This window comes from Plecotus auritus, assembly GCF_963455305.1.
Source record: "Plecotus auritus genome assembly, chromosome: 1".
Lineage (NCBI taxonomy): Eukaryota > Metazoa > Chordata > Mammalia > Chiroptera > Vespertilionidae > Plecotus > Plecotus auritus.
This window is the reverse complement of record NC_137770.1, coordinates 85,449,084-85,475,103: the sequence shown is the minus strand read 5'-3', so window position 1 is coordinate 85,475,103 and position 26,020 is coordinate 85,449,084.

The following is a 26,020-nucleotide window of genomic DNA, read 5'->3' as shown; positions in this document are numbered from 1 at the left end:
ACCATTTTGAGTTTATTTTTGTGTATGGTGTAAGTTGGTGATCTAGTTTCATTTTTTTGCATGTATCTGTCCAATTTTCCCAACACCATTTATTGAAGAGACTATTTTGACTCCATTGTATGCTCATGCCTCCTTTGTCAAATATTAATTGCGCATATTGGTTTGGGTCGATATCTGGATTCTCTATTCTATTCCATTGATCTATATGTCTGTTCTTGTGCCAGTACCAGGCTGTTTTGAGGACAGTGGCTTTGTAATACAGCTTGAAATCTGGTATTGAGATCCCTCCTACTTTATTCTTCTTTCTCAGGATTGCTGTGGCTATTCGGGGTCTTTTTTTATTCCAGATGAATTTTTGGAGAGTTCTTTCTAGGTCTGTGAAATATGCTGTTGGTATTTTAATGGGGAGTGCATTGAATCTATAGATTGCTTTGGGTAGTATGGACATTTTGATGATGTTGATTCTACCAATCCATGAACATGGTATGTTCTTCCATCTGTTTACATCTTCCTCTATCTCTTTTTTCAGTGTCCTGTAGTTTTCCGCATATAGGTCTTTTACCTCTTTGGTTAGGTTTATTCCTAAGTATCTTAATTTTTTTGGTGCGATGGTAAATGGGATTGCTTTTTTAGTCTCTCTTTCTGTAATTTCACTGTTGGTGTATAGAAATGCCATAGATTTCTTGGCATTAATTTTGTATCCTGCTACATTGCTGAATTCATTTATTAAGTCTGTTAGTTTTTTGATGGAGTCTTTCGGGTTTTTTAGGTACAATATCATGTCATCTGCAAATAAGGAGAGCTTTACTTCTTCTTTTCCAATTTGGATGCCTTTTATTTCTTCTTCTTGTCTAATTGCAATGGCTAATACTTCCAGTACTAGGTCAAACAGGAGTGGTGAGAGTGGGCATCCTTGTTTTGTTCCTGTTCTTAGGGGAAATGGTTTTAGTTTTTGCCCATTGAGTATGATGTTAGCTGTGGTTTTATCATATATAGCTTTTATTATGTTGAGGTATGATCCTTCTATTCCCACCTTGTTGAGAGTTTTTATCAAGAAAGGGTGTTGGATTTTGTCAAATGCTTTTTCTGCATCAATTGATATGACTATGTGATTTTTATCTTTCAATTTGTTTATGTGATGTATCACATTTATTGATTTGCGGATATTGTACCATCCTTGCATTCCTGGGATAAACCCTACTTGGTCATGGTGTATGATCTTTCTGATGTACTGCTGGATCTGATTTGCTAGAATTTTGTTGAAGATTTTGGCATCTACATTCATGAGGGATATTGGCCTGTAATTCTCTTTCATTGTGTTGTCTTTATCTGGTTTTGGTATTACAGTGATGCTGGCTTCATAGAAGGAGCTTGTAAGTGTTCCTTCCTCTTGAATTTTTTGGAATAGTCTGAGGGGGATAGGTTTTAGTTCTTCCTTGAATGTTTGGTAAAACTCTCCTGTGAAGCCGTCTCGCCCCGGGTTTTTGTTTGCCGGAAGCTCTTTGATGACTGCTTCAATTTCTTCCATAGTTACAGGCATATTGAGCTGTTTAGATTCTTCTTGATTGAGTTTTGGAAGGTTATATTTTTCTAGGAATATGTCCATTTCCTCCAGGTTGTCCAGTTTGTTGGAATAGAGTTGTTCATAGTATTTTTTAACAATCCTTTGTATTTCGGCAGGATCTGTTGTTATTTCACCTCTTTCATTTCTGATTTTGTTTATTTGGGTCCTCTCTCTTTGCTTCTTGGTGAGCCTGGCTAGAGGTTCATCGATCTTGTTTATCCTTTCAAAGAACCAGCTCTTGGTTTTGTTGATCTTTTGTATTGTTTCTTTGGTCTCTATGTCTTTTATCTTTGCTCTGATCTTTATTATTTCCTTCCTTCTGCTTACACTGGGCTTTTCTTGTTGCTCTTTTTCTAACTCTTTGAGTTGTTGGGTTAGGTAATTTATTACCATTGTTTCTTGTTTTTTGCAGTAGGCTTGTAGAGCTATGAACTTCCCTCTCAAGACTGCTTTCGCTGTGTCCCATAGATTTTGGATTGTAGTGTTTTCATTGTCATTTGTTGCCATGATGTTTTTTATTTCTTCTTTGATCTCTCTGGTAACCCAGTCATGGTTTAATAGCATGCTGTTTAGTCTCCATGTGTTTGATTTCTTTGGGTTGTTTTTATTGTAGTTGATTTCCAGTTTTATGCCACTGTGGTCTGAGAAGATGCTTGATATGATTTATATCTTCTTGAATTTGAAGAGACTTTGCCTATGTCCCAACATATGGTCTATCTTTGAAAATGACCCATGTGCATTTGAGAAGAATGTATATTCTGTGGCTTTGGGGTGAAATGTTCTGAAGATGTCAATTAATTCCATCTGATCTAGTGAGTCATTTAGGATTGATGTTTCTTTGCTGATTTTTTGTTTAGAGGATTTGTCCAATGGTGATAGTGGGGTATTAAAGTCTCCTACTATGATTGTATTGCTGTCAATCTCTCCCTTAATATCCTCCAGGAGTTTTTTTTTTATGTATTTGAGTGCTCCTGTATTGGGTGCATATATGTTTACCAGAGTTATTTCTTCTTGTTGGATTGCTCCCTTTAGTATTATGAAGTGGCCTTCCTTATCTCTTGTTATGTCCTTCACTTTGAGATCTAATTTGTCAGATATAAGTATTGCTACCCCAGCTTTTTTTTCAGATCCATTTGCCTGGAAAACCTTTTTCCATCCCTTGACCTTCAGTCTGTGTGCGTCTTTTTTTCTGAGGTGGGTTTCTTGTAGACAGCAGATATATGGGTCATGTTTTCTTATCCAATCCATTACCCTATGTCTTTTGACTGGGGCATTTAATCTGTTTACATTTAAAGTTATTATTGATAGGTACTTATTTGTCGCCATTCCTATTCTTTACACCTGTGTTCCTTCTTCGCTTCCTATTTTTTTTTTTTTTTTTACAGCAGACCCTTTAGCATTTCTTGCATTGCTGGTTTGGTGGTAATAAATTTCCTTAGTCCTTTTTTGTCTGTGAAGCTCCTGATTTCACCTTCAATTTTCATTGATAGCCTTGCTGGGTACAGTATTCTTGGATTCAGACCCTTCCTTTGCATGACTTTGTATATTTCATTCCATTCCCTTCTGGCCTGATGAGTTTCTGTTGAGAAATCAGTTGCTAGTCTGATGGGGGTTCCTTTCTATGTAACTTTCTGTCTCTCTCTGGCTGCTTTTAAGATTCTTACTTTGTCGTTGGTGTTTGCCAATTTAATTATAATGTGCCTTGGCGTCGGTCTTTTGGGGTTCATTTTGCTTGGGACTCTGTGAGCTTCTTGGATTTGTGTGGGTTTTTTCTTCTTTATATCAGGGAAATTTTCTGTCATTATTTCTTCAAAGAGGTTTTCTATTCCTTGCTCAGCTTCCTCTCCTTCTGGTACCCCTATTATGCGGATGTTGTTTTGTTTTGTGTTGTCCCAAAGTTCCCTTAGGCTCTCCTCCTGCCTTTTAATTTTTTTTTCTAGAAGTTGCTCTACTTGGGTATTTTTTTCCATCTTGTCTTCTAGCTCACTGATGCGGTCTTCTGCTTCTTCTAGTCTACTCTTGATGCTTTCTATTGAGTTCTCTACAGCAGCGATGTCATTTTTCATTTCTTCTTGGTTCTTCTTCATTTCCTCTTGGTTCTTGCTCATATTGTCGAATTTGTCTTCCATTCTTTTCAGCCACCTTATGACCATTTCTCTGAATTCTTTTTCTGGAAGGTTGCTTGCCTCCATTTCGTTTACTTCCTTTTCTGGTGATGCCTGCTTTTCTTTCATATGCGGGCTGTGTTTTTGTCTCCCCATGGTCTCTCTTCTCTGGGTGTCTGGTTATGTAGTTCTCTCTCTCCTTATCCTAGGCGAAATCTGACCTTTCCATGGTGGAGTGTAGAGCTCCTCTGAACCCGTGTGTTTGCGCCAATTGGGGAGCGTTGTTCTGGGGCTCGCAGCTGTTCCGTGGGTGCCGCAGTTGTCGGTCCACTATTTTTTTAATAACCATCTGTCAATAATTCTAAACAATGTAGGTCAACAGTCCCTCCTCCAAAACTCTTTTATTGGTCTAAGTTGTAGACAATTGCTCGCGTTTCTGTTGAACCCATGTGGTTCACTTCCACTGTCTTCCCCTTGGCAGGCCACTGGTACACAGCAGTATATGGTACCTTTTGGGTTAAAAGGTTGGAAAATATGTACTGGTGTCAGCTTGAATTTGAAGAAAGACATACTGATGAATATAAACAAGCAATTAATAATAGTGGTGACATTGGTGGTACAAATCTGAGCAGATGAGGAACAGAGTTGGAGAAAGACATTTTACTCTAAACACACACATACACACACATGCACACACTTGTTAATACATGTATGCATCTGCATCTGATTTTTGAACCATGTGAATGTATTACTTATTAAAAGTAAATTAAAACAATATGAAAAAAGAAATGAGACAGATATGGGGAACTCCCTTCCAATAATATGTTTTGGGTAAGGTTTACCAATTTTCTTAAGAGTTTTTATAAATTTGCAATTTTTCTCATATCTTACAAAAGTGAGAACTATAAATACATGAACTAACATCTGCACATAAGGGTTTCTAAAAGTACTTCCTTCACATGTGTTCAGACTTGGGAGAAAATTGCATATGCTTTAGCTCAACTTTATCATTAAAGATTCTGATGATTCTGAATAGAGCATCTATTTACCTCATTTGTCTCAGTTCCAGTCAAACTACATGCTGCATAATGCATCAAAGTTATACTTATTTATAGCCTATTAGTCACACAAGCTCTTTACGAAAATGCTGGAAGAACTTTTTTGAAAATGGGGAAATAAATTTTATGGTCCAATTTTCATCCCCTCTGTATATGCCTATAACAGTGGGATATTCCAAACTCATTTTCAACAAGTGTGACTTCTTAATGCTCTAGTTCTAAGAAATCAGAAGCCAAATGGTTATAGTTTACATAAAAATCTGTGGGGAAAGAAGATGTGAGTAACCCCCAACTAGAGACCAGGAGTCCTCCTAGGGTTTCTGTCTTTGAATCTATCAATTACATTACAGGGAAGAAAAGACTGAGGACCATGAAATAGCTGCTTAATAACACTGAAAACTGCTGTAAATAAACAGTATCAAGAAAAAAGATCAAATCAAAGCAAGTTATAGAAATAATCACCTAAGCCACTTCCCTCTTTTTCTCTCTAAAATACAGAGTGGGGAGTAGCCCCAAATGTTTCAGAATGAGAGATGATCACAGAACACTGCAGCTGGTGGCATTGACAGCCCCCCCCCCCCCCCCGCCCGCCAGCCCCAACCTCCATCAGTTCTTGCCTCCTGAACTTCAGGTGGGAGTCATGCCTGAGCATGTTTGGGTTCAGAGGAAATTAAGGGAGAGAAAGTGGTCTTGCTAAGGTCCTGAAGGGCCAGAGGCCAGCAGGATACCTGTGCTAATCCCATCCAATAATTTTTTAAAAAAATATATTTTATTGATTTTTTACAGAGAGGAAGAGAGAGGGATAGAGAGTTAAAAACATTGATGGGAGAGAAACATCAATCAGCTGCCTCCTGCACACCTCCTACTGGGGATGTGCCTGCAACCAAGGTACATGCCCTTGACCGGAATCGAACCTGGGACCTTTCAGTCCGCAGGCCGATGCTCTATCCACCGAGCCAAACCAGTTAAGGCTCATCCAATAATTTTTTCCCCAAAATTTAAGATATTGTATTTTTCATCTCTAGAAGTTCCATTTGATTATTTTTTAATATCTTTCATGTTTCTCCTTGTTATTTATAGATTTTCCTTAAGATCCTTGAGGCTATATATAAATGCTAATGACCTTGTTGGCTTAGTCAATCAACTCTATTGTTTCTGGATCTGTTTCTATTGACTGATTCTTCTACTGGTTATGTGTCACATTCCATGCTTCTTTAAATATCTAATAACTTTTAACTGGATTCTGAACATTGCTAAGTTTATGTAGTTGAGTGCTGGATTGGTTGCATTCCTTTAAAGAGTGCCCTTTTCTGGCAGACAGGTAAGTAAAGTTGTTTTATTCACAGATGATATGATCATATTAGTACATAGAAGATACAAAGGAAGCTATAAAAGGCTACTACAAATACTAAATTAGTTTAGCAAGTTTACAGGATACAAATAAAATATTTAAAAAAACACACAAATTGTTCCAGCCAATATTAGATGGAACTTATTTTGTGTAATGGCTACAATCAGAACTCATATAGAAGTAAAATTATTTAGATAGTTTCATGCTGTATGATGGGATTCACAGCACACAAAATATACAGTAAACATTCTAATTGAAAATTAAGCAAAGATGCTGCTCTCATTCAACATGTGGTGTTGAAAATTAGTTGTAAATCAAACTTCAAGAAAAGTTATCTATAGAAATAATGATTCTCTTAAAAAAGGTAAGAATTAAAGTTATCCCCCAATATTGTTACATGTTCACAAATATTTGAGTTTTTTAAGACAAAACATTTACTAAAGTCCACTTTCTGCACTAAAAAAATGCTATATAAAATCAATTGAGAACAATTTTTTTGGTTTTCTAAAATTTTAATTTATTAATTCATTCAACCAATATCTGTTGATGCCATCTGTGTGCAAGAACATATTATTATTAAAGACTAGGAGGATAGATAAATAAGACATCATTCTGGCCCTCAAGCTTATAAATGAAAGAGGAAATGAACAAATATAAAAGCAACTTTAATATAAGATTGCAGATATCATTTGAGCTATCTTTCAGACCTCATCCATACCTTACTTTATCACGACTGTGTATACCTTCATCCGAGGCACCTGCATTCCAAGAATCACATAAGCCCTGCTGACCTCAGCCCTGAAGGATCTCTCTACCCAAAGTGGCAAGACTGGTACAAGGAAAGGACAGCGAGTGGGGGTGGGGACACAATCCTAAAGGTCTAGAGAGATATATGCATGGGTGCGTGTATACCCACATATGTTCATACATATACATATAATTAAGGCCCTATCTGTCTTTTTTTTTTCTTTCTTGTTTTCTATTCCCCCATTTCTCCTTAGAGCCAGGAGGGAAATGTGAAACATGTTTGTAATTGTTTTTTTTTCGTTTGGGGGACTGTTTGTTCAGCCAAATTTTTACGTCCCTTGTATTTATTCCTACCTCCTGGCAGCGTGAACCCCTGCAGCCTATATATCCAGAACCCCTTCTACAGTGATAACTGATCAAATCAGGGTGACCATCTGACTCAAAGAATATCAGTTAGCTTCTGCCTCCCAAGAATTTGGAATTGGTGCACAAAGGCCATTATTGTTCTCTGCCGGGGGATTTTTAAAGCTAGGGCTGGATGGGACCATGCCTTGCCTGAGTTCAAATGGAGCAGAGAAAGATGGAAAGCAAAGAAAGGGATGAAAGGAGCACTTGGCCAGAGGCACAGGGAGGTGAGACACTATGAGGGGCCCCAATGGCAGCTGCCTGACCACCTAGTCCTATTTTGGAGCCTTCAAGAACCCTTGGCTATACGTCCAGGCCTTGGGCTCTGTAGCTATCATTTTAACTTTCCAACAACCCATCTTTTATTTTTTAATTTAAATTAGTTGATTGGGTTTCTTTTTCCCACAATGAAACATTCTCAGAGCCCAGCAGGAGAACATGTGCCCAGCCCAGGAATGCCGAGGGACAGCGGACCAAGCTGTAAGCACAGACACGTCGGAATCTGCTAAGATTCATTCCTCACACGAAGCTGTGGGACTCTGGGAAAAAGTTTAAACTGCTGTGAGCCTCATGCGTTTCAATTTTACAAATGGGGAGGATCAAAATCAAATAATAGGGCATTTTTCTCATGCTTAAAGTCAGTAATCTATCTGACTTTTCTGCAAAACACGATGCACAGCCTCTTTCTTATTTTAAATGGAAAACTTAGCAGTATGCCTGAAACAATAATACCCATTCACTTTCCTACAGCAGAACTAAAATACCTGTGAGTAACAAACTCTCATGTTAGAATGGAAAATGGTTAACCCATCATTCCCTCGTCACCAAACATTTAATAAGGTTGCCGACAAATGACAGTTCTGTACAGGGAGTGCCTTGGCTCAGTGCCCGCAGCGCTGTTCCAGAACAACACGCACGGGTTCTGAGGCTCCACCAAAGCTGTTGGGAATGTTAACGCAAGACTTCTCTTTAATGTGACTTTGTTAAACATGGTGTACTGATTTGGGATGGGGGTGGGCAACGTAATATACACTTTTTAAATGTAAACAGCCGAAAATGTTTTATGAAATATGAATGCTTTGTATGCTCTTTGGGTTATCAAAGCCAAGAAGAAATTTTCCACTGGGAGATTGGTAACAGGGTAGAGAGCATAGGACTGTATACATAAAAGTACTATTAAGTGAAAGACTTTACTGTTGCACGCTTTACCTCCTATCTAAAGAACATCCATTGCCTGAAGCACCTGAAAGAAGGAAGAGCAGGCGAAGCCGCAAAGGCTGAGAATATTAATGAAAGAATAAGAGCAACAGTCTCTGGTATCTGATTAGTGATTTTCAATTTACAAAGCACTCCCAGGCACATTATCTCCTGATTGCCATAAAATTCCTGTGAGGCAGGAAGGACTTTTTTTAATCACCTTTATTTATGAGGAAGCTGAGGCTCAGCCCATCTAAGTGTCAGGCCCAAAGTCATGGCTGGGTCTGAGGCAAAAACAGACTACTCGACCTCCAGGCTCTTGACATACTTTGGAGTTCAGCCCCGCCCCAAGCAGAGACTGTCTCTTCCTGGCCCCGCTGTGATAGTGGATGCCCAATCGGCTTGGCCAGACAGGAAACCTCTACATCCATCATCTCTAGTCAATGGCCTTTGGCGCATGGCACACAGCAGAACATGGTCTATTGCTCTCAAGTCCATAAAGAGGTTTCTTTACCATAACTTCTCTGAAATAGCCAAGTTTCCTTATAAGCCCACAGGCCTGGGCCAAGACAAAACTGTGAGAACCTACACTATGTCTGGGCCTTCCTCTCCATTGTTCCCCTGAGATCTTCGCATGCCATCACCTTCCCAGAGGCCCCTTCTACCTTTCCCAGTGAGTCCCCTCAATGCCTCTCTTTCTCTTCACAGAGGCACAGAATCATAGGTTTGGATGGGATTGCAGGAGTACTGCCAGTCAAGAGAGAGTAGATTATGCTCTGGAAACATCCAACCCCAAATCTCAGTGCCTTAACACACAAAACTGATTCCTCACTCCCACGACATGCCCAAGGCAGGGATTCTGAAACCTGGGGTCACTCAGGACCTTGGGCTAAGAGAGGCATCACCTGGATACCGCTTCCATGGTGACTAAAGCAGTTGGAATATGCTTGGAAGTGACACACATCACTTCTGCTCATGTTCCTTTGGCCAAAATCAATTACTTATTGATGCCTACTTCAAGGTGCAGTCCTACTGTTGCCTGGTGGGAACAACAGCACATTGGTGACCAGCCAATGACACCCAGAGTCCGATTCTCATGTGATGTTTGAATTTCCCCCAGTAACAGCCCTACAGAAGGCTTCAATCTTTACCTGGACTTCTCTTGTAATAGGAAGCTCCCCATCTTATAAACAGTTGATTTAATTTGAAGGAAGCTCTCTCTGTTAGAACAAAAATTATTTAAAATAACCAAAATTAGCCTCTCTATAACTTTCACTTGTTAGTATTTTTTCTTTAGGACTTCAGGATAAATTATTAATTTATTAAATAAATAAAAGACTTTTAAACATTTGTTGAGAACTATTATGCTCATTTATTTACTCATTTAACCATGTTAGATACCTGCCCTTCAAAAGATCTCAGGTGTAAGATGAGTAACCAAGACTGCAGCAATACCTTATGGCATGGGATATGGACAATTCCCTAAAGTCATTAGAGCAAAAATCGGAAGTCTCAAAATTGAGGGAGGTGGATTAAAAGAAGACTGTGGAGAAGGCTTTCTGGAGAAAGACAGCAGATTTTAGCACAAGAAGGGAGGAGCCAGCCTGGATGATGAGACTATACCAGGGAGAGGAAACAATTTGTATTAGGTAACCTAGGTGCAAAACTGCATGATGCATTCAGGGAATTATAAGGAAGATTAGGATGCAGATGTCTTTTGGAAAAAAACTTGGGATGTGGTGGGCAACAAATCGTGGAAAGCCCTGGAGCTAAACTGAAAAGTCTGAAATCATGAAAGTTATTGAAGAATTTTAAGCATAAAATTGACATAAGCTTATTCACATTTTAGCAGCATTCTGGCAACAGGGGGCAGAATGGACTACAGGAGCATGACTTGAAGAGAGCTATTGCAGTGATCCTGGAGGGGGTGATGAGGCCAGAGCTAAGGCAGTGATCCTGCAAAGAAGGGGACAGATTTGAGAGGACAACATGGGGCAGCACTTGGTAGTGAATTTCAGAAAGTGAGGCAGGATGTTGTGGAGTAAAGGATGTGTCTTAAGCTGCTGGCTTGGGCAACCAGGTGGTGTAATTCACTGCAGTAGAGGCAGTCAAGGAAATTTGTAGGAGAATGTTTTTGCTGAGTCCAGTTTTTGGCAGATTGAATTGAAGTTGCATGTGTGACTTAGTGATGACACAATAGGCAGTGTTACCAGGGAATCAAATTCCTCTCTTGCTCATAAGAGTGGGGTTGAGGTTCTTGCAATATCTTTAGAAAAAGAATTTTCTAAGATTTGCACCGGAGGATGTGTTGTGGTAAAAGCTTTGTTGGTGTGGAGTTATATTCCTCGGGTTGTAAAGTTCCAAGTCCCTTAAACTAGTCCTGGAAGAGGTGCAGCTGGGGTTCCAGAGCCAAAAGGAGGTCCAATGTCCAGAGCTTCCATTCCATGTTGCAGCCAAGTCCATGCATGCTGACATTCAAGCTAATTAGAGTCCATTAGTCCATTGTGTGGAGCCCCACATGGTGGTGACCCACATAGGCACAGGACAGTAGGTCCCCTGCAACAAGAATCCCAGGAGCCCAGTGCGTGAGAGAGAGAGGAAAGAAACAAGAGAGAGAGAGTGCTCTTTTGTTTAGAAGTTTAAATATTCAGGTTTCGTGCACTTGCAGTGGCCATGCCCATCCTGGCCACTAATTTGTTCCTAAGTGTGACTGACAGACAGGTGGGCACCTTCCTACTTCACTCAGACCTTACTGGGCATGCGTCCAAACTGTCCTTGTCTAATCCCTCCCCCCCCTCCCCCCACTCAATCAGTGGGGAAAAGACTTGGAGAGTGTTAAATTAGCAAAGCTGTATAAATGGCATGCCTATATTACCTAGTCTTCCCTTTATTCCCTTCCTGTTAAATAATAACCAGGTTGTTATAATGGCATTATCAAGAGAGGGCTAGCCAGGGATTGTAGATCAGGAAGTCATCAGGCTATAAGTAGTTATTTAAGCCATGTGTGTGGCTGACATGCAAACCATATTTTTTCTACATATGAAAGAGAATGAAAATACATTAATTTACCAATTGGATCTATCCCTTTCCAGTGGTCAGATCCACATCTACTGACCATGGTGGCTTCTTCTTAGAACCAAGAAACCTGAAAAGCTGAAAAGCACTAATCTTAGCAATTAGTGCCTTGCTTTGTAAGCATGGAATCAGACTACAGAGAAATGGAGAATCAGGAGGAATACTTCATTCAAACATGCACAGGTCTACCTTGGTTGCAGGTTCCTCCCAGGCCCGGGCTCTGGTCTGGGTGCATGCAGGAGGCAACCAATGGATGTGGTTCTCTCTCATCAATGTTTCTCTCTGTCTTTTCCTCTCTCTTCCACTCTGTCTAAAAAATCAATGGAAAAATATCCTTGGGTGAGGATTAACAAAACAAACAAACAAACAAAACGTGCATCCGTCTGATGAGATATCCCTGCTCCACAAAGCACCTCTGGGAAAACTCAAATATTCATATCACCCACATACCCAGGATTTCTCTCTCCCCTACATGTGCTTAACTAATTCAGCCATACACTACTTTTTTCTCTCCCACGGGATGACTATATTCTTTCTTTTTTGAGCAGCTTTGTTTTTCAATTTGATTACATAAATTGATAAGGTTACAGCCTTAGACCAGGTTTGACATCTATTCCAGAGATCAAACCTGGTTTAATGTTTCCAGAGCTCAAGTGTTCTTGAAGACTACCTATCACACATTCCCAGATTATTTCTCAAAGTATGAAAGCCAATATGATTCATTACATGTTTGGTTTTTATAATTTCCTTCTCAAAAGGGAAACCTGAACTTTAGATCACAGGTTACCTTGCTGTCACCCTGTGGTGTAATAAAAAATACACTTGGTATTTGTTTTGGGTGGTTCCTGGCACAGAGCTCATAAAACACTTGGAATTTCCTTAGTGATAAGAATGTCTTTTGTCATTTGGAATGAGCCCAATTTAATCACACCTGAGTTTATGCTAATGAGGTGACTTAGCCCCTAGATAGTTTCAGGATGGAGACTAATCACCAAAAAGACTAAACACAGTAATTAGAGCTTGAGAAATTTCAGCCCTACCCTAACCTCTGGGAGGGAGAGGAAAGTTAGACACTGGGTTCTAAAAACTCTTGAACAAAGTGATTTAGAGAACTTCAGGGCTGGTTAGTGAACACATTGATGTACTGGGAGGGTGGCATACACAGAGAGGTTGTGGAAGCTCAGCACCCCTCATTCCCATCCCTTGTCTTATGAATATTTTCCATTTGGCTAATCCTGGTTTTATCCTTCATAGTAAACTGGTAAACATTAAATATTTTCTTGAATTCTGTAAGTCATTCTAGTGGATTACTGAACCTAAGATGGGGAACCATGGGAACCCCAAAATTTGTAGCCAGCCAAGCAAAAGTATCGGTAGCCTGGTCACCCCCTTTGCAGCTGTCTGAAGAGGTGGGACTGAGCCTTTAACTTGTGGGATCTGTGGTAAATCCAGAGAGTTAGTGTCAAAATTGGATTGAATTGTTGGACACCCCATTGGTGTCAGAGAATTGGAGACGTGGTGTGGAAAAATCCCACACATTGTCAGAAAACCCACCATGCACACCACTCTGTGTGACACAGAAAACATTTACCAAAATCAACAAATTTCTCACCATAAAGAGCAAACCTTTATCACTAGCTGCTCATCATAAAATAATCTTCAGGAACTACTACTGGTTGTGTCTTTTGAAGATGCACTAGGAGCTGAGAGAGGCTGCTCAAACCCGTGTGGATACAGTGATGCTGGTGCTTCAGGGAGTCCTTGTACTATTTGTACCCTGCTCTAATCCTACCTGGTTTCGGCTTCTGGGCCCAGTTACATTAGATGCAGATGCTGTGCTTGAATTATCAGATTGGCCTTGGGTCCCAGCTTTGCCTAAAATCACCAGCTTTCGGTTTTCTCTTGGCTGCAAATGCTGCAGCCCCATGATCAGCCCAGACTCACCTCCACACCAGACCAAGCTCCTTGAATCCCCAAGAATCTAGGAATCTTCTTGTCTGGTAGAAGAGTATAGACAGAATTTATTTTAAGAGATATTGATAAATAGAAAACTTTTGATTATGATGACAAGGGAGAAGAAAGAACTTCATATCATATGAGACATTGATAAAGATCTTGGAGATGTTCAGCCTTCGGGAGAGAGAAAATGAGAGAGAAAATTGGATAGTAGTTTTCAAATATTTGAAGGACAACTGAGAGGAAGAATATCAGAATATGCACTTATTATTGGATCAAATTTCTATTTAACATCAGATTTAACTAGAAATTCTGCCCTATTGGTTTGAGCAACCTCTCCCAACCCATCACTGGATGAATTCAAATGTGAGGGAGATGTCTGAGCTTTTAGTGATGCCATAGCAGAGGTTATAGATTACCTCCAAGGGCCTTGCCTATTCTAGTTCACTCATGGGGTCTCAGAATACAAGGGTTACAATTCCAGTCATAGAGTACTTATTCAAAAGAGAAGGAAAGAAGAAAAACACATTTTTAAAGTTCAAATAAATAAAATGAGTGGGGAAGTCAAATATCCAACTTGAATAAACAAATTTGAACACTGTAGGAACATTTAAGATGTGCAGAAATAATGAGTACAAGAATTCCTATAATTAGGTATGTTAAGTGTCTTAATGAAACTTGATGTGAATCTGTAGAATAGTACTAATCAGTGGAATTATAAAAAGCAGTGATACAAAATGACCCAAGTTCAGTTTCTCCACAAAGAGGTAATCAGTCATGGAGAGGGAAAGGAATCATGGAGTCCAGAATGTCCTGACCATATTTGTCTCCTACGACAGAGCCCCCTTCATGATGGAAGTGCAGGGCACACCTTCCTTCTACGTTCTGCACAAGAAGTAGTAGGAGGTTTATACCCCTCCCCACCTCGCCTCACCCCCAACAAAAAGAACCTCTTATATACCCTACTTATAAGTGCCCGAAATAATTCCTCTAGGGTCATCCTTGGAGGAGTAGAGGAAAACGGAGGAGTAAGAACGAAGCTCAGAAATGACAAGGCAATTCACTGTTTCAAAATGTTCAGACCCGCTCCCTTTGGTGACAATGACATTTTAAGAAGTCAGATGTGGGCTCATCCATTGAGTTGTGCCCTCACTGGACAAACACTAGGAATGGCCTATTTCTAAACAACGTGGGCAATTATAGATCCTAAAACAGTACTGCCATCAAAAAACTGCTCCTTCCTGTTGCATGTTAGGTCATCTACTCCTTAAAAACTCATACATGAAATGGACATGCCTTCCCAGTGTGATCACTCTCCAAATTGCAGCCGCCTTTTCCTCTACTCTGATCTTTCTTTGTTATCTTGTGCCCTTGAAACAAGAATGGCTCAAGAGGGAATTGTTTAGTTCCAGCGCCCTCTGCTGGTCCTGCAGAAGGGAAAGATGCCTTAAACTAGATCAGAAGTTGCCAAAGTTTTCACTACCTTGAAGACATTTTATTATTTAACCCCAGGAACCTCACATTTTGAAATTTCTCTTTCAAGAGAACTCCATCTGCTAAGTAATTATTCATTTAGTCACCAGTTTGCATTTACCAAAGTCATAGAAACTGCCATCAGAACTTGTGATTAACATGCCAGGGCCAAGTTTACTACACAATGACTATTTATTTCCAGTCAAGTATAAAAGTTCACTTTTACATGGCTTTTTGTTGTTGTTGTTAATCATCACCTAAGGATATTTTCCATTGAGTGTGGAAGAGGGAAGCAGAGGAGGAGGAGGAGGAGGAAGGGGAGGAGGAAGAGGAGGAGGAGGAGGAGGAGGAGGAGGAGGAAGAGGAGGAGGAGAGAAATATTGATGTGAGAGAGACATTGATTGATTGCCTCCTGCATGGGGCCAGGAATGAACCCGCAATCCAGGTACATGCCCTTGACTGGGAATTGAACTTGAGACCCTTCGGTTCTCAGGTTTATGCTCTAACCACTGGGAAATACCAGCTTGGGCAACTTTACCTGGCTTTAAACCTTACTGTGGGTTAGTGTGAGGTTTTTTAACATACTGCAGATAACTTAAGGCTTGGCTCCTACCTAGAGATTCAGGCACCCCAGATTTGGAACCATGGAGTTAGAATGTCTTAGTATCTAAACAACAGGCACAATTCTGAGAAATTCTTACTTTACTAGTAGCACTTCTGAATGATAGAAGTTTTTTTTCTGCCACTTGAATATAATTCTTCAAATTACTCTGTGCATTAACTGGTCATATAGAGGTCTGAAAGGTTAACACATTGTCCAGATTGCAAATATCAAGCGTTGAGTTTTCAGGTATCTGCTTAGTGTTCACAATGAGTAGCTGAACAGGGATTGCAGTGGTTAAGATCCATGCATCTGGAAGGTGGGAGGAGTACATGACTAGGGATCTCCAAAATCCAGTTCTCACTTGGCTTCTTGCCCCAGTGCCCTAGCATTTTCAAGTCCATTGCTATATGGTTCTATGAGTGAAAAGTTGATGCATTCACAGAAGGAAAGAGAGGAATATGGCGAGTATTGATAGGCTCAACATAGTGTGTAGGATGGGGCCTGAGTGGAACAGGGTAGGTGACTAGGGAAGTCTAGAACTAAAATAGACAAAAAGTTCCCTGAGGGCAAAAATAAGGCTTGTGCATTGCTTTAACCACAGTACCTGACACGATGCCTGATACACAATAAAATCCTAAATATTTGTTAAATTTTTGTAGGTATTTTGCTGACCTCTTCTAGAAATTCTGTTGGCTGGGTGCTAAGGTTTACTGCTTACACTAATAGCCATGACTGCTAAGATGATAGCTTGTTCATTGGTGGAACTGAGCTTACCGTTTTGCTGGAACCAATTCCAGCATGTAATAATTACAAGAGTTCCATCAAAAGGTTGATGAAGCTTGGGGAGTTCAACAAGGGTTGAGTCAAATGTAATTACCTGTTGGAATGGCTAAACGGCACTTCCCCTAAACCTGAATAGGATTGTCTGCTGCCAGACAGCTCAGGGGATTTTATTGCCTCCAGTTGGCCAAACACCTAAACAGCTATAGGCTATTCCCCAAACTGACAATGCTTCTTGTATATCCTTTGATACCCTACCCTTTGAAGTGTATTATCTCCACCTTGCCTTAGGACAAATTGTGTTAATAAAAGCAGGGTCCTGAGTAGAGGAAGTAGTTTTCAGTTCCTTTAGCTGGGGATCCTCTGACCCCCAATGCCTTTCAAAATTATCTTTTGTCCTTGGACTCCTTCTTAAATCTACGTATCAGCCCCTTTCTCCAGAATGCTAAACCCTTTGTAATGCTGGGACAAGAACCCCGGCACTGTTTGGTTAAGTTTTGGGGCAGAAATGGTTGTATTTTGAGAAAAAGATGAATGCATCACAGAATGATTTCAGGGTTTTGTTTTTTGTTGTTGTTTTAAAGTAAAATTTTATTGTAATATAACTAGTACTTACATCCCTACTATCATGACTCAGAACACCATAGATTAGTCTTATCTATTTTTGAAATATGCATACCCACATGCACAATATTTTATTTTTGTGAAGGTAATTCATGTTATCCTTGCAGTTTGTTCATTCTCATTGCTGTATTTTACTTGTAAATATACCACAATATTTAATCAATTACTTATGATGGGTTGATTCCAGCTTTTTACCATTCTGAATAGTGCCAATATGAGCATTCATGAACATTCCTTCTGTGCGCACGTATACTCATTTTTGTTGGGTATATACCAAGTGATAAAACTGCTGGGTCATAGGATATGCCCATATCAGCTTTTGCAGATACTTCCAAACAGTTTCATAAAGTGACAGTGCCAATTTTGTGTGTTAGCTTTTGTACAAAGATAGATGCCAAAAATGTTCCGAGGGGATAAAGAATAGGGGATGGGGAGGTTATCCCTGGGTGTATGATTTGGAACCTAGGGGGATTTTTTGGAAAGGAAGAAGACAAAATAATCCTCAAGGGGACGGGACCCATCTATCATCAATTTATCATTGGAGTGATTTGGAAGCCTGCTCCCTACGGATGAGAAAGGAAGGCAGAATAATAATACAGATGGAAGAGAAGAAGAAAAGAAAAGAGATCAGAATGGATACTAACCCTGAACGCCAAGGGACTACTAAGAATTTTACCTTCATAATAATGGCACAGTGGTATCCCAAAGCCCTGACTCTGATAGGGAAGATTAGAACCAGAATGTAGCAAAATGCCCTCTGTGTTTATACATGTGTGTTTATCACAAAATTTCCTGAACTTGTTTGGGACTCTGTGAGTACTTAAGGTTATCAGTCAGGACAGCTTCTCTTTATTAATTTTGGGATAAGGCCTTTCACCACTGTTGACATTCACAGGAAAAGAATAAAAGCTTACTGTTGAACTTCTCCATAGCATTTTTGTAGAAAGTTTAATTTGCAAATAAGTGAGCCAAAGTGGAAATGCCAGATGCTATCAGACAGAAGGATCAGATTTTCCATTTAAACGTGCTTGTCCCTCTTGCAAAGCTGGATCAGGGCTTTCCTCTGAAGTCTCAGGAAACTCACAAGAGTGACTCAGAATTAACCCACTCGATGAGACTTGGTTCTCAAAAAGCACTTAAAGCATTGCAAAGAGGAATGCAATGTTGTGTTTACAAAATGAATTTGATTGCTAATTATGAATGCCTATCAAATATATGCATTTCATACTCATCTCTTTGCAATAGTTCTGGTCTCCTGTCCACAGAGGTTCTTCTCTCTGACATTTTGCTATGGCACAGAGCTCCTACTTGAGCTCTGACCCCTGCATATTTGCCTTTTCTCAAATTGGTTTTCAGCTCCAGGACGATGTGCTCTGCAGCAGATGCGTCACAAAACCTATAAGGGACTGCCTATCCTTGCAAAGAGCAGCCCGGCTTACACTGGCATTATTTTCCTTGGGGCCATTTTTGTGAATTAAACTTGGCACAGCTCTGCCTGTTTGCTTTTGATCTGGCGTGCTGGACAAGGAGTTCAGTTCATTTGCTGCCTCCTCAGCAACCATGTCCAAGAGCATTATCCAGTAGGAGGTCTAAGGAAGTTACCACTATCAGCGGCCAGCAGGCACACTTGAAAATTCATGAGCAATTTGTAAAAAGGCCAAAGTTCTTCCCTCAGTGCTTTGACTGCCTTGCCACCAGTGGACTGAGCCCATATAAAGAATGGGATATATCAACCCAGGCCAAGAATTCAGTAGTGGCTCCAAGGCACCATAAGGGTCTAGAAGCTTCAGATTTGCCTCTGAATGGTGCCCAAGGGTACAAAGAACTAGCGTGCCCAAAACTTAGCTGGTCTAGCTGATATGCAAATAAATGTGCTGGCACCTCCTAGTTATGAACACTCACCTTATAAACTACATTATTCACAAAGACATTTGCAAAGTGCCTAACACCAGGCCTCCTGGAGACTCTGAATTTTCCCAAATCAAGAAGTGGAGCAGTTCTGGGTGAACACATCTAGGGGCAATTTAAGAAATTATCTTTCTATCTCATTCAACCAAATTTTCTTTCTTTTATTTTATAAACTTCAGGGGACTGCCCATGCCATCCTTTTTACTTTTCTTTAGACTTTCCAGCTTTCTGACTCAGTTAATTCTATCTAAGCAACTCTATTTGTCACATTCAACACACACACACACACACACACCCACCAATCCCTCCTTCTGCTCTCTCTTTCAACTCTAGCCTGGATACCTTGGGGAAACACTTTTATCCCCTTTCAAAGGCACTTTAGCTTGAGAAATGGAAACAATTACTTTAAATTCCCTAGAAATTTTTGGTAAAAGAAAACTAGCCTGAAGGTATCAGTGTCATCAAATTCTAGAACACTTGAAATTGCACAGAAATCCTATTCAGAATTTTATCACAATTATTCTTCTATACCTTTATCCTCTAAAATAGTCAAAACAAACAATGGCTATTTGATATTCATTATCGCTTTTATTGGCTGAATTACTAGCACTGTGATAATGACACGCCTTTTTATTGAAAATGTATAGTGTTTCACTGTAGATATGCAGTCAGATTTGGATTGGGTGTGCCTGTGGACTAGACAAGGGACCCAACCTTTGTAGATAAGATGATTTTCAAGCTTTTTACATTCTGAACAACTGATAACAAATCAAGCTTTGGAGCACAATCAGCATAACATGTTTATAAGCCCAGGATAGACTGTGGTATTACTCTGATCTGATTTCCTTTCTTAGGTGTCAACCCTTGATGGCTCTTGCTATCACTATTGGCCTATCTACTAATTTAATCCATCCTGAAGAGGGACCTCAAGCCTGGACCAAATTATAGAGAATCCTGGTGGGTAACTGTGCTAGTTTATTTGTATTTCCAGGTTCTGCATGTTAATAACTATAATGCCTGATATCAACCAAATCTTCACTGTAGGAAAAATTTACTGGGAAAAGATTCAATGAGACACAAAAGCCTACACTAACTACCATCATATTTTATCTTCTACCCTGAGGTTGTGTCCTTATCTGAACTTCAACAACTAATCTTAGGAAGTGGCATAGTTTTGCTGAAATAATAAAAATGTGGCATTTATTGACATGTAGCTAATTTAATCTTAGAGACCCAACGGTTACAAAAAATTGCACAGTTAATCACAAAATATTGTCATAGAAAAGAAAATGTACATGTTTGCAATCATAAAACTTGAAAATCAAATTGAAGGCATTTTCTAGCTGCTGGTCTCTATCAAATTTTGGAAATGTCTTCCATTTTAGAACTCTCCCAAGTTTGAATGACTCTTGAGTATCTGTGATCATGAATGGAGAATGGTATATCCCATATATATTCAGAGAAGCTAAAACTTGACATGAGCTGTTACTTTTGAAAGCACATCTGGTTCTAACAGACAATGTAATGAATGAATTTGAGTCTTTGTCACTTCCTGTTCTTAACTAATTTCTGATGGAGATCCCCAACCTATAATGTGAATAATATTCTTCTCTTTGACTCTATTTCTTAAAAACAAATGAGTTCATGGTAGTGGAACTGTTTAGCGATGCTCTGACAACATTCAGACAGCAGACCCTAGTAAATAATTTCTGATTCCTTTCTATTCCTCATCCATACACACAAGCACCTTCACAGAGCAGGGTGCTTGGTGGGGTTCAAAACATCCCAACTAACCTAATTCAAGGATAGCATTGGTGCCACATTCTCCATAGGTTCGGATTTAGGGGACCCAATTAATATCATCTCTTTTCTCTGTCCAAGTTCAGAACTAACTGAGAGATAAACACAGGAGTCAGATGGATGTAAATCAACTGTTAATGATACAACTCTTGGGAACCTGGCTTGGGCATGAAAAGCAAATGGATTTATTACTGTTGCCTGAAATAAACTTCCCAGGCTTCAAGCCTCTCCAATTGGAAGCAGGGCCTGCCCTCCAGGCTTGCAATATAGTGGAGGTAATGGGCCAAACAGTGTATTCTTTGTAGTGAGGCAGATCCTAAAGAAAGAGAAACCAGAAGGGACTACAAAAAAGAGGTGCCAGAAGCACCTCACATGCCTAGTTTATTCTCTCAAACCCAATCTGATAGGTCACTCCCATCTTTCCCCAATTAACCAGAAATAGGCAGGAAAGTGGCAAGAGACCAGCAGAGTTGCCCCACTAAAAGTGGCTCTCAAACTTGAGTATGTATCAGAACCACCCAGAGAACTTGTTACAAACACAGCATCCTAGGGTCACTTAAGAGTTGCTAATTCAGTAGGCCATGTGAGGCCTGATAATCTCCATTTCTAGTGAGTTCCCAGGTGATGCTGAATCACAGCTCTAATGCAATGGCTCTCAACCTTGACAAGCATTGGAATCAGGAAGAAAAAGGAGTGTTTCCTTCTATCATCTGCAATTGGGTTTAACCCCTAAATCTGTGGTCTAGCAGGAGTGTGGCACTTCATCCAGTGGAAGGAGTCAGCAGTCTATCAGAGTCTTGTAGCTCCCACTTAATGAGGTTTCTCCTTTAATATTGATCACTATTCTTTCATAGGACTGTTAATATAAAGTGATGATTTTTGTCCCTGAAAAGCTGTGTAATGGATCATAACATAGATTTAAAACCTCAAAAGTCATACTGGACTCAAGCACTTTCTAATCAATTTCCTGTCCTAAACTATGTCCCACCACATTGTCCAAAATAGTGCACTAGAGATTCTTCAGTGAAATTAAATGACAACCTTAAGATATTTCAATTAAATGTAAATAATAAAATGTTCCAAATACGAGTATAAACCTTCTTCCATCATAAATTTCCCAGGTTGAAACTACAACTACAAAATTAAATTCCTTGATTACTAAAGTCAAATTACTTTACCTTTGTGTTAAAAGCCAAAAGAAATTAAAGTCCCAAATCCCATTCTTCATAATTTCTTATTCTTCTGAGTCCATCTAAAGGAATACTCCATATTTAGGTAGACCTGTGCTTCTTTCAGCAGCTGCAGTGAGTTCTCTTCGACTGGAATAGGTGTAGTTCTCTTAGACTCTTAATAGTTCAACTGTGCTCATATGTGCCTCACTTTTGAGGAGAGCAAAGAGAACACTAAAGATTAAAGAGAACACTAAAGTACCAGTCTCACATCCACTTGTTTTAGAAAACACATCAATCCTTAGCAGTCATGACACATCCCAGTCAAATTATATTACCGAAGACCATAGCAAAGATTCAGTGATGTCGGAGAGGGCAAATAGACAGAAATAAAACAGCATCTTTGATTGCACCTTTACCACAATGCAGGTCATTCTGTGTCTTTGTTGGAAGAACATGCCCATTATGACACCGTATTAGGAGGAGGGGATGGGAAGACCATCAATGGACACCATCTCAGCAATTCGAGGGTGAAATTTGAGACATGGCTCTCTTCTAACAGTCCAGAAATCTGTAATAGTGGCAGTCCCACGCACTGGGTCTTATTTTATGATGCCTTTCTTTCTAATCCAACAAATGGAAAACATCTTAATTTCCATTTGCCTGGAGCCCTGTGTTTCTGGCATCTGCTGCTCAAGTGAATGTGGGTTCCGCCCTGTGATTTAGTCTCCACTTTCTCTTGCTAAGAGGCACTTTCAGTCCTCTGCCACAGTGGTAGTTGTCCCTGTTTCTTGTCATGGAATGACTCAGACCCAGGAAGCCTGCCTCCTAGGGAAGGTTTCTCCCTTATCTCACATTAGTTTCAATAGGAAAACCACTCTCAGCAGATTCCTGAACAGAAGCTGCTGCTGCTTCCAAAACCTGTGCCCAGGAACAAGACTGCCATGTCCTCCTCAAGGCCGGCACTGGTCCAGCCAGGCTCTGAGTAGCCTTTTTTTGAGCACCATCTTGTTCTGCCATGGTGGAATATGATTAAAATGCACTATTCCCTTTGTTCTCTTCTTTTCAAAAGAGTTTAACAAATTTTAATCAGCTTTATTGAGGTATAAATTACATACAATAAAATTCATCATTGTAAAGTAAACAGTTTGATGAGTTTTGACAAAGGTATACAGTCATGTAACTACCATGGTGATCCTTTTTCTGGAAGGTTGCTTGCTTCCATTTCGTTTACTTCCTTTTCTGGTGACGCCTGCTTTTCTTTCATATGCGGGCTGTTTCTTTGTCTCCCCATGGTCTCTCTTCTCCGGATGTCTGGTTATGTAGTTCTCTCTCTCCTGTGTTGATTTAAAGGCACAAAATACAACACAACCAGGTACAACACACAAGGCACTGAACAGAAATGTATTCACTATATTAATAACCCCAAATAAAGGTGACCACCAGAGAAAGGCAAATTAGGGGATAGGAGAGAAAGAAGAAGAGAAGAAAAAAGAAAGAAAGAAAGAAAGAAAGAAAGAAAGAAAGAAAGAAAGAAAGAAAGAAAGGAAGAAGTGCCAAAATGAAATTTGGAAAAGGAAAAAAAAAGTAATAGAGAAAAGAAAGAGAATAAGGAAGAAAAGGGAAACAAACTATATATATGGGGAAAAAACTCCAATAAAACAGTCACTAATCCCAGCAAATGTGAGCAACAAATACCTGGAGATGAATACAAACTATAAACAACAACTAATATCAAGCGAGGTGAGGGAAACGAAGCAAAAAACAAACAAGAACAAAGCAAACAAAAAAAAGAATAAGCAAAACAATCTCACAAACAAGCATAAAAAATCAATATAATCAACATTCAAGCAAACAGCAACAAAAGGACAGAAAAACAATTTTTTGGATAGTGAAGACAAAGAGAGAGGTGTGTATGGACTCAGAGCAGGGGATTGGAAATTAGATATATAAGTAGGGTGAAATTTAACAGGGGTTAAAAAGAAAGAATAGGGAGAATTTATAGCAGGAGAAGGGTAAGAGAAACAAGACAACAAAAGGGGAAAAGTTAGGAAGAGAGTGATGGCATAAAGGCAGAGTTGAGATAGAGTAGAATGATGCTAAAGGAAAGATGAAAATAGAATGTAGAACACTAATCTCAAAGTCAAATAAAGAGAAAATAAAATGACACTTTAAAAAAAAGTAAAATAGTGATAGCAATAATACTGATTGAAACTAAAAATGTAATAATTAAAAAGGTAAAATCAAGTGAGGAAATAGAAAAAAATTAGTTTTAAGTAAAAGATGAAAAAAAAATAATAATAATAAATAAAATAAATAAAAATAAAATGTGCAGTAGTGAAAGTCATTCACTTCCTCTATTGTTCTGTTTGGCACCCCTGTTTCCCAGTCAGGACAGTATTGCAGTTCCCTGTGTTCCACTGCTCCTCAGTGTTGTAAGCCAGTCCTGATTCTTAAGCAGGCAATGTGTCTTACTTTCTTGTATTCCTTTATTTGTGATTACACAAGAGTCAACTCCTGGGTGGCAGTGTTTCTGGATTGACCTCCGGGTCTATAGGTCCTCTAGCCCGTGCTTAGATCCTGCTTTCCTTGTGGCAGTCAACACCGGTTTGTGGGAGTGGGCTGCCCCAGAGCTGGTTCTCCGATGGTTACTCCCCGCTCCAATCCCCAGGTTCCAGAAAAACAACTTTCCCTTGCAGTCTCCTAGGGTGGTCCCAACTGGGTGATCTCATGCACTGGGCTCAGCAATCAGAAGCAAGGATTTAAAGAGGAGAAAGCGCTAGTGTGTGAACTCCGGGGCTGCGTGCAAGTCTGTGCAGTCCTTCCTTCCCCTTCCCCCCGCCCCGCCCCCGTGTCCAAGCAGCCAGCACACTTTTAAAATTTTAAAAATTTTTAGGCTGTTCTTCTGCGTCCGATCAAAATGGGTTGCTTTTTAGAGATCCCATCTGTTAGCAGCTCTGAGGACCCCCTTCCACATTCATGGATCATGCCAGCCCCAACAGCCACAGATTTTTCTAGGTGCAGACTTCCCCTGGTCCTCCAGCTCCTGCAGTGCACACGTTTCTCTGTCCTGCCGGGACCAGAGACCTCACCTTATCCCAGGCAAAATCTGACCTTTCCATGGTGGAGTGTAGAGCTCCTCTGAATCCGCGTGTTTGCGCCAATTGGGTGCTCTGGGGTTTGCAGCTGTTCGGTGGGTGCCACAGTTGTAGATTTTCAGGCTTCCAATAACATCCACTTTCCCTTTCAAGATGGCACGGTCTCCATGTCTGATCCGGTGGCTCCGGGAGGGAACCCAGCAGCAGTGGGGGCTGCCCGGTCAGGGGAGCCATGTTTAGCAGTCCCCCACCTTCTCCTGGAGTATAGCTGTCCCTTAACTCACCAACAGACACTCCCCATGCGACCCTCAGCTGTTCTTTCTATCTGCTCCAGGACAAGGCTCAGGACTCGTCTGTCTATTCCGCCGCCATTTTTTTTTTCTCCAGCCTTTTTATATATTGTTGGATTCCACTTGCAAAATTGTGTTGAGAATTTTTACATCTATATTCATGAGGGCTATTTATCTGTAGCTTTCTTCTTTTGCAATGTTATTGTCTGATTTTGGCATCAGGGTAATGCTGACCCCATAAATTGAGCTGGAAAGCATTACCTTCTCTTCTATTTTGCAAAAGAATTTCTAAAAAATTGGTATTACTTCTTCTTTAAATGTTTGGAATAATTCACAGTGAAGCCATCTGGACTTGGAATTCTTTTTGTTGTTGATGTTTTGGTTATAAGGTTTTCAATTATAAATTCAATTCCTTTCATAGATAGAGGCTATTTATCTATCTTTTTAGGTTATTTCTTCTTGACAAACTATAGCAATTTGTGTCATTTGAGGAAATTGTCCATTTCATTTAAGTTGTAGAATTTATTGACATATGTTGTTCATAATTTTCTTTTATTATCCTTTTACTGTCTGAAAAATCTGAAGTGATCCTTCTATTTTATTCCTGGCATTGGTAATTTGTATTTCCTCTCTTGTTTTCTTGCTAAGTCTGACTAGAGGTTTATCTATTTTATTGCTCTTTCAAAAGATTATTATATTAGTTTCATATTGCTACTGTAATAAATTACCACAAACTTAGTGGCTTAAAACAACACAAAGTTATTACCTTATAGTTCTGGAAGTCAGAAGTCCAAAATCAATTTCACTGAGCTGAAG